The following is a 13,965-nucleotide window of genomic DNA, read 5'->3' as shown; positions in this document are numbered from 1 at the left end:
CTATACATTGCCAATCGTGTGTATCATCATTTAAAAAATGTTTGCCAGCTAAATAGGAGAAAAATAATTGCCTTATATGTTCTAATGCGCATTTCTGAGCACCAGTAAGTATGAGTTTTTCTCAAGTGTTCACTGGTTTTTTGATACATGAGTGTATGATACTCTGTTGTCTACTTTTCTTTCTTTAATCTATTTTTAAAAAAGAGTATTTTAGCATAGTTTTATTTTTACAGAAAAGTTGGGAAGATGGTATAGATAATTCCCAATACCCTACACTGAGTTACTTCTATCAATAACATCTTGCATCAGTATGGTACATTTATCATAATTAATAAATCATTATTAATATATTATTAACTAAAGTTCAAACTTTATTCAGATGTCTTTAGTTTTTACCTAGCATCCTTTTTCTGTCCCAGGATCCCATCCAGGGTAGCATATTATATTTAGTTGTCTTGCCTCCTTAGGTCCTCTTGGCTGTAAGTTTCTCAGACGTTGCTCGGGAAATGATCTTGATGGTTTTTTTATACCATGTGTTTTTTGTTTTCTTTTAATTAATTAATTAGGTTGCACTGGGCCTTAGTTGCGGCTTGCAGGCTCCTTAGTTGCAGCAGATGGGCTCCTTTTAGTTGGGGCTCGCCGGCTCCTTAGTTGTGGCATGCAAACTTTTATTTGAGGCGTGCGTGTGGGATCTGGTTCCCCGACCAGGGATCGAACCCGGGCCCGCTGCATTGGGAGCACAGAGTCTTAACTGCTGTGCCACCAGGCAAGTCCCTGATGTTGACAGTTTTGAGGAATATGGGCCAACTACGCTGTAGGAAGCTACTCGACTGGCATTTGTCTGATGTTTTTCTCATGATTAGACTGAGGTGTGGGTTTGGGGGAGGAAGATCACAGAGGCTAAGTTCCATCTCATCATATTAAGGGCACATACTATTTGTATCGCTTATCACTGTTGATGTTAACCTTGACCACCAGGCTGAGGTAGTGTGTGTTAGATTTGGTAACTTTAAGCTTACTCCCACCACCTCCATGCTGTAGTCTTTGGAAGAAAGTCACTATGCACAGGCCACGCTTGAGTGGGGAGTTGCCCTCTACCTCCTTGAGAGTGGAGTAGCTATATAAATTATTTGGAATTCTTCTGCACGGGAGATTTGTCTATTCTTCTCCAGTTATTTATTTATTCAATAATGTATTTATGTCAATATGGACTCATAGGTTTATTTTACACTTTGGATATTGATCCAATAATACTTTATTTTGTTGCTCAAAAGCTTTGAACATTGGGACATCTTTTGGTTAGTTCCTGTGTCCCTTTGACATACCTCCATAATTGTGAGGGATTTTTTCTTTTTTTTTTTTTTAGCAATTTGTTACTTTCTGGCACTACACGTAATGCGCCAGGCTCATACTGTGTACTTCCGGTCGCATTCCTAGAATCAGCCACTCCTCCAAGAAGCCTCGGTTCCTTTTATTGGATGATGGTATTTAAGACCCAGATCTGGGTGCTAGGTGTGCTCATTGTTACTACAGTGTTGTTGATTTGAGGCCCTTCTTTGTGTGTTTTGCATGTTAGCCAATATTTTTCTAGGTTATTGTTATCTTTCAATTTTGTTTATGAAGTTTGCTGAAATACATACTGTATTATGTTTGCTAGGGCTGCCATAATGAAATATCACAGACTGGATGGTTTAAACAACAGGTATTTATTTTCTCATAGTTCTGGAGGCTGGAAGTCCAAGATCAAGGTGTTGGCAAATTTGGTTTCTTCCTGAGGCCTTCCTCCTTGGATTGCAGACGGTCACATTCTCACTGTGTCCTCATGTGGTCATACCTTGGTCCATGTGTGTGTCCTAATCTCTTCTTCTTGTAAGAACACCAATCACATTGGATTCAGGCCCACCCTAAATACCTCATTTTAATTTAATTGCCTCTTTAAAGATCTTATCTCCAAATACAGTCACATTCTGAGATACTGCGGGTTACGACTTCAACATACAAGTTTTGACTTCAACATACAAGTTTTGCGAGGGGGACATAATTCAGCCCTTAACATATACTGTATATTTAAGAACTTTTACATTAAATAAATGTTTCCATTTATATTAAATAAGCATTCTTACACTGAGAGCAAGTAAATATTTATATCTCTATATAAGAGATAAAGAGAGATTTTTTAGTTTACTTACAGATTACTTGGGGGAGGGGGATGGGCTATAAATCCCTGGTGACTTTCTTATCCTTCACAAAGCTGAACCCTGGGTTTGGGGCTCGTGTAACCAGGTTAGAGGAATACCAAGTCTTCTCCTGTTGCAGGTTTTATCCTCACCACCTGGAAGCCACTTGATAAACATTCTCTGCCTTACCTAACGATACTACCCTGTGAATGCTATTTCACCAGAAGCCAATACCCAGACTCTGGATATGAGATTTTTAGCTGTGCCACAGAGCCTAGGGCTTTTCAGTTTAACACAGGCACCCCACAAGGCACAGAGGCTTTCCAGCTTAGTGACTTCTAAGAAAGCGATTTACCTTAGGACCTGAGGTGTAAACAAGAATACAACTCTCAGGTCTGCTATGTGTTCATCCTCACTGCAGACCTAAGGTATAATCCCGAAGTTAGCCACCACAGTTATAGTTTACACATTCAAGTTAGCCATTTCCATCCACTTCGTATTTCCCTTGAGAATTTGGACACAATCAACATATTATCTTCCATATTCCCATGCAATCAAGTACCGCTGGATTTAAATTCAACATGAGATTCTCCATCACTCTCAGTGTATGGATCTTTGACGCCCCCTTCCCCTGCTACATCGTCCATCCAATCTGTAGCTCAGTCCTGTTGGTTCTTCCTTGGTGAGCACCCACACATCCATCCTTTTATTTTCAAATCACTGGCCAATGATACATTTAGGCTCTTGCCATCTCATCTGACTTACTGAATGGTTTCCCAACACAGCCTCTGGCTCCAGCGTCGGATCAATCTTCCTAATATTGATCTACTCTACTACCTTGCTTAAAGACTTCAGTAGCTGGTCTCTTCACCCCTTTGCCAACAAGCCCATGTAGGGGCTCATAAGAAGTTATTATGAAAACCACTGCCTTATATAAACCATCTGTTTCAACATGGTTTCCTCAATATGCCTCCTGTATGATATTTCTACTTCAGTCCTGCAGTGTGTGCTTTTGCCTGCAATGTCTCCTTCCCTCCTTATCCTCCCTCCACTTCTTCCATTTTTTTTCTTGCTTAATTAATTCACTTTTTTTGCTTCAAGATCCCACCCTCCTCCACAGACTTCTAAATTACTTTTATTGTGAATTGTAGAATTTGTCAGGATTAGTCATTTTGCCTTTAGCATATTCTATTTTATTTTTTTAAATACTTATTTATTTTTGGCTGCGCTGGGTCTTCGTTGCTGCACTCAGGCTTTCTCTAGTTGCAGCGAGTGGGGGCTACTCTTCGCTGTGGTGCATGGGCCTCTCATTGCAGTGGCTTCTCTTGTTGCGGAGCACGGGCTCTAGGTGCGTGGGCTTCAGTAGTTGTGGCACGCGGGCTCAGTAGTTGTGGCTCGCAGGCTCCAGAGCACAGGCTCAGTAGTTGTGGCACACGGGCTTAGGTGCTCCACAGCATGAGGGATCTTCCTGGACCAGGGCTCAAACCCATGTCCCCTGCATTGGCAGGCGGACTCTTAACCACTCTGCTACTGGGGAAGTCCCTAGCATACTCTATTTTAGATCATTTGACTTTTTAATGTATATATAACCAACTTCCAAAATAGATAATTTTCTCACGTATAGTAAGGTTTGGTGCTAGTTGATGCTATACATACAGGTGTTTTGCTTTTATTTTTTAACCTCTGTATTGAATAGAAACAGTCAAATGAACAAACACAACGTCCCTAACGCCTAACTTTTGTTAAGAGTAGAAAACAATAATGTATTTCATTTGGAACGATGGAAAGATTAAATGTCTTAGTGAATAGTGGGACAATTTTTAAGGACCACCACTGTTAATATTATAATTTATTACGGCTCCAATGTGAATATTACTGGATAATTTATTACTAACATCTGTAATATTTTCTAGGTTATTTTTTGGTTCATTTTCTTTAATATTGGCTTCTGCTGGAGATGTTTGCAACCTGGGAGGTCAGGCATAAAGCCAAAGCATGAGCACACACTGTATAAAATCAAATAAAGTTTATTTTAGAAGGCCACCTACAAGATAAACTTACGGTTTATAAAGGGAGTATTTTCTACAAATAAAACTGACCTATAAATTTGAATATCATTTCAGTTATAGAGGTAGGAAGAAATAGCTACTCATTTACTCTTAGTCTTATTTCTGCCTACAGACGCGAGAACTTTGCCAAAATACTCATAATACCCTTCCCTCCCACTAAGGTAAAGTTGCCTATACGAACACTGGCTGTGTTGAAAAACACTATTTAAAAAAGGAAATAAAATTTATGGGAATGTAGTAGTGAAGACGGTTCTTATATCATTTTTCATATACGGAAAATACTTGAAATACCTATTTTCTGGACAGATGGTACGACACAATCCATCCTTCACCAAAATTGTTTTAGAGAATTATATCATGTTCAAAGGCAAGTCTAAGAAGCAACGAGTAAAAGTGCTTTCAATACTAGAATTAATGTCATTAAAGCATAAAAGTTAAACATCATTTCATAAAAAATTGATCAACGCTTTTTCCGATTAAGATTTTAAAAAGAACTTGTAGAATTTTTGTAAGATGTAGAAAAGTATAAAAAAGACAATAAAAATCACAAGTAGGGGCTTCCCTGGTGGCGCAGTGGTTGGGAGTCCGCCTGCCGATGCAGGGGACACAGGTTCATGCCCCGGTCTGGGAGGATCCCACATGCCACGGAGCGGCTGGGCCCGTGAGCCATGGCCGCTGGGCCTGCGCGTCTGGAGCCTGTGCCCTGCAGCGGCAGAGGGCACAACAGTGAGAGGCCCGCGTACCGCAAAAAAAAAAAAAAAAAAATCACAAGTAATTCCATTATTGGATAAACCATCTTTCTTTTTGGTAAAGATTATTCCAAATATATGTTTATGTATATTTGTTATAATTTTTATCAAACGTTTCACAAGTCTGATATCACTCAAATTCTTTGAAAACCTTAAAAATGCATCAATAATAGTTAAATAACAACACTGATCAAGAATTAATTTACATTTAAACAAATTACAAAGCACTAATTCCAAGGATTTAAACTTCCTTTTTTATCTATTATGCTTGTCATTCTTTTAAAAAACATTATGAAAAATGAAGTTATACACAAATAGTATAGTATTAATAAAATAAATCCTCCTATCCCTATCACCTAGTTTTAAGAATCTTTAACAGTGATCCAGTCTCAACATTTTGGTATTATCTTTTCAAGTTTTTTCTATAATCATTTAAAAACATTTTAAGACATAACATTTTAAAGACTATTTTAAAAACATGTTCTAATAAATATGTTATAAAATACTAAAAACAATCAATTGACATCTGAGAGCATATAGATTTTTGTCCTGCCCTTCCACTAAATGTTACATTATGAACATTTTCTTATATCTTTAAATATTCTTTAAGAACATCATTTAACAACTATATAGTATAATATTCCTTCATATGAATGAAAATCTTACGTTCCTGTATGTGTACTATTTTAATTAATGCTATGATGAACAATCTTTCTCTGATTACTAATAACAGAAATTATTTATCAACATTTTATACTAAGCAGGATGTTAAGCACTTTCTGTATATGACTTCATTTAATTCTCACAATAACACCTAGAGATACGTGCTATTTTCATACCTATTTTACCGATGAAAAGACTGAGCCTTGGGGCTTCTCTGGTGGTGCAGTGGTTAGGAGTCTGCCTGCCAACACTGGGGACACAGGTTCGGGCCCTGGTCCGGGAGGATCCCACATGCCGCGGAGCAACTGGGCCCATGCACCACAACTGCTGAGCCTGCGCTCTGGAGCCCGCAAGCCACAACTACTGAGCCCGTGTGACACAACTACTGAAGCCCGCGCGCCTGGAGCCGGTGCTCCACAGCGGGAGGGGCCACCGCGATGAGAGGCCCGCGCACCACACCGCAGCGAAGAGTGGCCCCCACTCGCCGCAGCTAGAGAGGGCCCACGCGCAGTAGCGAAGACCCAATGCAGGCAAAAATAAATAAATAAAAATTAAATAAATACATTAAAAAAAAAACAAAAAAACGACTGAGCCTTACAGAAGTTAAGAAATTAATCCGGGGTCCATAACAGCTTATTGGCTAGATTCAAAGCCGGGCACTCTCACTCCAAGATCCACCCTTAAAAATCACTATTTCCCAATGACATTATCCTAGAAGGGGAATAGCTAAGTCAAACGGGCTGAGATTTTGAAGATCTTTGATACATATTGCCAAACTGCTCTTCAGGAAAGTAACATCATCTTATATTCTTACAAGGAATGTATGAAATACCCATTTAAGGACTATTTTCTTTAATAAGGTAAAAAAAAAGTCAAACAGGTGAAATAGAGTAGGAGAGTCAGTAGGCATTTTGTCCAACAGATGAACTGTGTTTTTAAGGTAATATGTGGATTAGAACAATCATGCAGTGTATAAATTGCTATGAAAAGAGAAAAACATCCCAAAATATTATAGTTAATGATATTAACATTTAATTTCAGAATTATTTTAATTCCCCCTAAATTGTCTTTAGATTACAAGTTCCTGCTCTAATAATAGAAAAGAATTTACATTGTAGTTTGTTAAAAGGAAGCGTTACAAACAGCTTATTGCTGATAATAAACTATATAATGCTAATACGTAGCGTGACCATGCTCATTGGCACCTGGTGTTACTCATTCAGCAAATTCTCCTCATTCCACTGCATTCAGAATCATGCTCCCAAACAAAAAAAAATTATGGTGTTCTATTACATTAAAGGACAAACTCAATGAGACGAGAGATTAACTAAAATGGGATAACTAATATTAAAGAAACAAAGCATAGGATGAAAAGTCAGAATGATGAAAGATAGATGTACCAGACTCGTTAGGATTAGTCACAATGAACATAGATACCATGTACACTCTCAAAGAGCAACGTAAAATACAATACTCTCCAGGTCCTCATCAAAGAGTAAAAACAAACTCAACCTGTCTGTAATCCAGTTTACACTAAAGACCAAGACCAGTGAAATGTACATAAAATAGCCTGGCGTAAGGATGGCAAACATGAAGAGGTCTCTCTGCTACTCATTTCTGTGACCAAGAGAGAAATTGCTAGTCATTCACTGCAATCTTTTCTGCTGACCCTGGTCTCCGAATCCTTGTCAACACAGCACCAACATAAGCTCACAACAAAGGACGGAAGCTAAGTGGACTTATTTGCCTATTTTTTTTTTTTTTTTTTTTGCCATCCTTGTTCTAAACCTTTATTTCTGTAGGCGGTGTCACTCTAAATTTGGATCAAGCTCGACTACCAGATTATATTCCTAAACATGATACCTATCTTCTTTGGGGGAAAATTCACTTTAACTGAGTTGTTTTTTAATATTACATTCTTGTTTTTACTTGAAGTATATTATAAGAAACTGCCATGTGAAACCCATGGCTATAAATACTAGGGGAATAGTATTAAGGGCATTGTTTATTATATTGATATCCCTATATATGAAATTTCATGTGTGAGATTTACTTTGGAATTCAGTACAATGCAATGCTTAGCTTTCTTTGAGAAAATGATGCCCTTCCTTCTGAAGAGAATTATATTATTCCTTTCCCCCTGCCCCCACTAATTGCCAGGAAGCTCACAGGCAAAATCTGTTGTTCAATATGATGGGCCTTAAGTTTGGCATATTTATATAGTACTTGTATTCACCAGATTTTTATTTTATATTTTGATTGCTATTTTTCCTAGTCTTAATTCTCTTATTTTTCTTTACATTCTAACATATACATTTGGAAAATGATTTCTCACATAATTTGAAAGAACATAACAGAGCATAAACAAATAGTTAAAATGCACTGGGCACTGCGATTAAGCACAGAATTCAGCTCTATGGTGCCAGAGAACCAAGAAACGCATTTTTTAGTGTAGGTAGCTGTGACTGAGACCCACTGTTGGTTCCCCAGCTTAGCCACACATGAAAATATTTTGGAGAGCTTCTTTTTAAATACTGTTTTTGTTGTTGTTGCTTAAAACTTTTAACATAGGTAATCTAAAAAATAGAATAAAGTAGAAAATGCAAAGTAAAAGTCTTCTCTCATTTTGAAACAGTCTATTTCCCCACAGAAGCATGGGAACAATTTCTTGGATATCTTACAATCAACTAATTTAAATATATAAAACACATTAATAGCAAAACAGTAAATACTCAAACTCCTCATTTCCTAATTATTTTATTCCTAACTACTTTGACTACATTTTGCTATGCTCTTGAAGTTATTTACACACTATCTGTATGGTGGAAATACTAAGTATTCTGTGTGTGTCTCCTCCCAGCTCCACATTTGGTGACATCACACTGGTAGCTTGAAATAGGCTATTATTGTAGGGAGTATTTACATCATGGAAATTAGCAAATGATATGAATCAGTCCCTTTGCTCCAGTTATTAAGCATTCCCAGCACACCACTGCCTATATGTGTTTTAGCCAAGGGAAACTATAGTATGTTTCTATTAGGAGAACAATGAAATACTATATGTAGAAAGAATTCACAGAATTTAGTGAAATCAAAAAGGCCGGCTATTCTGGCAATCAAGTTTACATGCAAGATGAAGAGAAAGAGGGCAAACGGTTTTTTGCCCTTTATCATAGTTCAATTCTGTTTGAAGATTAGGTCTCTAATATTAACACAGACTCTGGTGAATTTTTAAAATAAAAGCAGAATCTTAAATATTAGGGAATCGGACTTCCCTGGTGGTGCAGTTAAGAATCCATCTGCCAATGCAAGGGACACGGGTTCGAGCCCTGGTCTGGGAAGAGCCTACATCCTGGGGAGCAACTAACCCCATGCGCCACAACTACTGAGCCTGAGCTCTAGAGCCTGCGAGCCACAACTACTGAGCCCGCATGCCACAACTACTGAAGACTGCACGTCTAGAGCCCGTGCTACACAACAGGAAAAGCCACCACAATGAGAAGCCCACACACCTCAACGAAGAGTAGCCCCTGCTCTCTGCAACTAGAGAAAGCCTGCGTGCAGCAACGAAGACCCAACGCAGCCAAAAATAAATAAATAAAATATTAGGGAATCCTGGAAATCCTATGGTATAACAGTAGTTTTCTGAATTTTTTCAAAGCAGTATTCTCCCCCCAGAGGAAATCTTTCTTAGGATCATCAAAAAATAAGAAATGAATGCAAATAAATAAGAGACAAATGCAATTAAGTTGTCCTTAGAGAATTTAGCTTCCATGATTGTAGAATCCTCTGAGGAATCCTAAACCCTTGAGAACTACTTGAAAAGCATCCTCTATAAATGGTTTAGAAGCTTGCAAATCTGTCTGTATATAGAAATCAACTGGGAATGAGAATCTTTGGAAGTGGGGTCCAAGAATTTGAATTTCTGAATTCTGCATCTTCAACAAACTAAGGTGTGACAACATTAGGTTACTTTAGTCTTGGATTAAAACTGATTATGATTAAGCAAATGCTGTCCGTATGCTAAGCTCTAACTGTATTTTTAGAAGTAATGTGACCATAGGTTATCTTGACTTTTGTCAAACTCTGTCTTTACTTAAATTCTAAAATAAATGTAAGAGATCATAAGGGAAAACAGATGTACAGAGTAAAGTGGCAAAAATTAATAAATCTTTGAAAATAATAAATTTGTGCCTGTTTAAGGCTAAATGATTACAACTGGTACAAGGTCTGGTGATAACCCATGTATCTGTGTATATTCTTTCTAAATGAATCATTATGCCACTGTTTCAGCAGCCATCATGTAGCAAAAGTTCATACATGATTACTGAAAATAATATGTAACTTTTGTCTTATACGATTTCAAGAAAAGATCTGTTGTTAAGAATCTCTACTAGTAGAGAATTCCCATTTAGTAAAACAAGTTAGGTGGCTTTAAAGAAAAGTATGAAAATTACAATCACGAGGAAAAAGTCAAACCCATGAGGAAAAACCCAAATTCTGAATTCTTTAACCAGTGATACAGGTTTAAAACTGCCAAGGAGAGAAAAGCACAGTAAAAAATTCCTTTGAAAGATTTTATACATGTTTTAATTATAGTCATCATGAGCTATAAAGCTTGGAATTTTCATGTTGTCAGAGCTAAACTTCTAATTTTACTTCAGAGCTTCTAATTTCTACTCTAAAAGGAAAGCTAAAGATAAAACTAAGGGGAAATAAATCAATTCACAGTAAATCAGACTAGTATTTCATCATCCTCTTACTCTTTCCCCTAGCCACCACCTCACCCCCCAACCACCAGGGCCTACTATGTGGTAGGCCCAGACCAAAGAAAAATGTTTAAAAATAATGTTCAACTCGGGGCTTCCCTGGTGGCGCAGTGGTTGAGAATCTGCCTGCTAATGCAGGGGACACGGGTTCGAGCCCTAGTCTGGGAGGATCCCACATGCCGCGGAGCAACTAGGCCCGTGAGCCACAACTACTGAGCCTGCGTGTCTGGAGCCTGTGATCCGCAACAAGAGAGGCCGTGATAGTGAGAGGCCTGTGCATCGCGATGAAGAGTGGCCCCCGCTTGCCACAACTAGAGATAGCCCTCGCACAGAAACGAAGACCCAACACAGCAAAAATAAATAAACAAATTAATAAACACCTACCCCCAACATCTAAAAAAAAAATAATAATAATGCTCAACTCAATACAGAATATGCTATAGAACCACCAACTTTTGAGGCCTTCAAGGAACTAGGCATCCTGTGGACAGGGTTCTACAGAATGCCATACATGACTAAAAGAAGACAAAGGTCCCCAAAATCTACAGCATTCCCCAGTTTACCAGGTGTAATTTTTCCATTCTGATTGTCACTACAAATAAGAAATTCATATGTGGGGTAGATATTATTGCTCTATCTCTACAGATAAGGCTCAGAGACTAACAATCTTATGAATTAAGCACCCACTAGTGTCGAAGGCAAAACAAAATAAACATAGAACTTCTAATTTCAAAACCTGTGCTCTTTGCTCTATACCAAAAACACTTTGTAATTTATACAACGTGTAACTCATAGCAAACATCTGCAATGTTAGTAGTTGAATGAAGTCAACATTCAGAAGTTATCTAAGTAACTGTGAACTGTGACCCATCATATATAAAAAAAAAGATATCTGAGACCCATTTTCTAAAATTTTTTAAATTGAAGTATAGTTGATTTATAGTGTGTTAGTTTCTGGTGTACAGCAAAGTAATTCAATTTTTTAATATACATACATTATATATATATATTTTTTCCATATTCTTTTCAATTATGGTTTATTACAGGATACTGAATATAGTTCCCTGTGCTATATAGTAGGACCTTGTTTATCTACTTTATATACAGTAGTTTGTATTTGCTAATCCCAAACTCCTAATTTATCTCCCTGCCCCAATTCCTTTGGTAACCATAGATTTGTTTTCTATGTCTGTGAGTCTGTTTCTGTTTTGTAAGTAAGTTCATTTGTGTCATATTTTAGATTCCACATATGTGATAACATATTTGTCTTTCTCTGTCTGATTTACTACACTCAGTATGATAATCTGTAGGTTCATCCACACTGCTGCAAATGGCATTATGTCATTCTTTTTTATGGCTGAGTAGTATTCCATTGCACATATGTACCACATCTTTATCCATTCCTCTGTCCATGGACATGTAGGTTTGCTTCCATGTCTTGACTATTGTAAATACTGCTGCCATGAACAAAGGGGTGCATGTATCTTTTTGAATTATAGGGTTGTCTGGATATATGCCCAGGAGTAAGATTGCTGGATCATATGGTAATTCTATTTTTAGTTTTCTAAGGAAACTCCACACTGTTCTCCATAGTGACTGCACCAATTTACATTCCCACCCACAGTGTAGGAGGGTTCCCTTTTCTCCACACTCTCTCCAGCATTTATTATTTGTAGACATTTTAATGATGGCCATTCTGACCAGTGTGAGGTAATACCTCATTGTAATTCTGATTTGCACTTCTCTAATAGCGATGTTGAGCATCTTTTCATGTGCTGTTGGGCATCTGTATGCCTTCTTTGGAGAAATATGAGACCCATTTTTTGATTGTGTACAAAGTCTACATAGAGGAGTATTGACATGTTTAATCAACATTCACATGCTCTCCATTCCTATCAAACTGGTTAGGTGGCTATACTTGGCGTGATTACGAATTACTCATATCATCGGACCAACCCCTGACCCCTGAACGACTCTTAACTCAGAGGAACTGTTTTCTTTATTTAGCCCCTTAAGCACAGGATCTGTTAAAACCCAAACTCAGCTTTAGCCCCATCGACATTAAAGATAAGGAAGAGTTCAGTTGTAATCTAAAGTTTAAAAAAGGTGCTGGTGAAGAAATATCACATACAAACCACTTCTGAATATGTTGAGAAAACTTCCTCTCTTAAAGTTCATGCCTCTATACAAACAAGTAGGAGATGAGTAAGAAAAGGCATAAATATGGGTTCTAGCCTGATCTCGAAGTGAAATTCCCTGAATTGAACTCAGATCTAAAATTTCTGCCAAGTCCTCCCACTGGGCATTCATATTTACTGTGCAGTCCATACTACGATCCTCTGTAGTCCGCTCACAAATGAGCATAACAACTCTATTGGGCTCCAACCAATCTAAAGTGAATTTAATATTTTGCTTTCAAATAATCTGTTAATTTCTCTCCAATATACAGAAACAGATATCACTGATGGCATACTTTGTGCCAGGCACTGTATATTCTAGCTCTAAGGATACAACACTGAACTCCCCATTGCTTTATTTGTTTATTTATTTATTTGGTTGCACTGGGTGTTAGTTGCAGCAGGTAGGCTCCTTAGTTACAGCTCGCGGGCTCCTTAGTTGTGGCATGTGAACTCTTAGTTGCGGCATCCGTGCGGGATCTAGTTTCCTGACCACAGATAAAACCTGGGCCGCCACATTGGGAGTGTGGAGACTTATCCACTTCACCACCAGGGAAGTCCCCCCCCACCCCATTGCTTTTAATTGTAACTAAATTTGTGATGATCTGGAAATCAAAGCAGTTTATTTTCATATTTCTTAAACCACTTCCTTCATTTGTTCACATCTTTCTAATACTTCTATTATCTCCAACTAAGTAATTTTTCCTCATGCCACTCCCTAGAGCTAGAATAATCTTCCTCTTTACTGTTGAGAACGCTCCCTCTTTTCATAGGCACTCTGCATGTTACTCTTTGATTAATGAGGTTTGGTCTTCTTATTTTGTAGAGCAAATAATCAATAACAGAAATTACAAAACTAACAACCAGAACATAAAAATAAAGCATTTAAAGATATTCTCTGTTGTCTTGAGGCGGTCAGCTGATCAGAGAATGTCTAAGTAGTTTCTTTGTACAAGAAAACCAGAGATGAGGGAACTTTATGCTGTCTTGGGCAACTCATTAACAGAAAAAGAAAGCAAACATGTGCCACAAGAACTATACCACCATCTAATTTAATTCTGACATCAGTAATTACAGCAGGGAAACAGCACGCTGACTGTTTGGCACTAGCAAGCTCTTGGGCTCTTAGGAAACATCACTCATTGTTGCAGAAATGCAGTTCTGGATGATCCTACTCCCACTCCTGAGAAGTGATACAGAATCCACCAATTCTGAAGCTGTGGCTTTTTGCTCCATAAAAAAAAAGATACAGGGCTTCCCTGGTGGCGCAGTGGTTGAGTCCGCCTGCCGATGCAGGGGACACGGGTTCGTGCCCCGGTCCGGGAGGATCCCACATGCTGCGGAGCGACTGGGCCCGTGGG

At 38.1% G+C, this 13,965-nt stretch overlaps 1 protein-coding gene across 2 annotated transcripts in view; it reads right to left on the bottom strand.

Moving 5' to 3' along the window:
- Positions 1-13,965, bottom strand: part of REEP3 (receptor accessory protein 3) — a 98,827-nt gene that overhangs the window by 53,327 nt on the left and 31,535 nt on the right. The window lies entirely within an intron of this gene.

This window comes from Grampus griseus (genome assembly GCF_964374135.1).
Source record: "Grampus griseus genome assembly, chromosome: 16".
Taxonomy (NCBI): Eukaryota; Metazoa; Chordata; class Mammalia; order Artiodactyla; family Delphinidae; genus Grampus; species Grampus griseus.
This window is presented reverse-complemented; position numbering and strand designations above follow the sequence as displayed.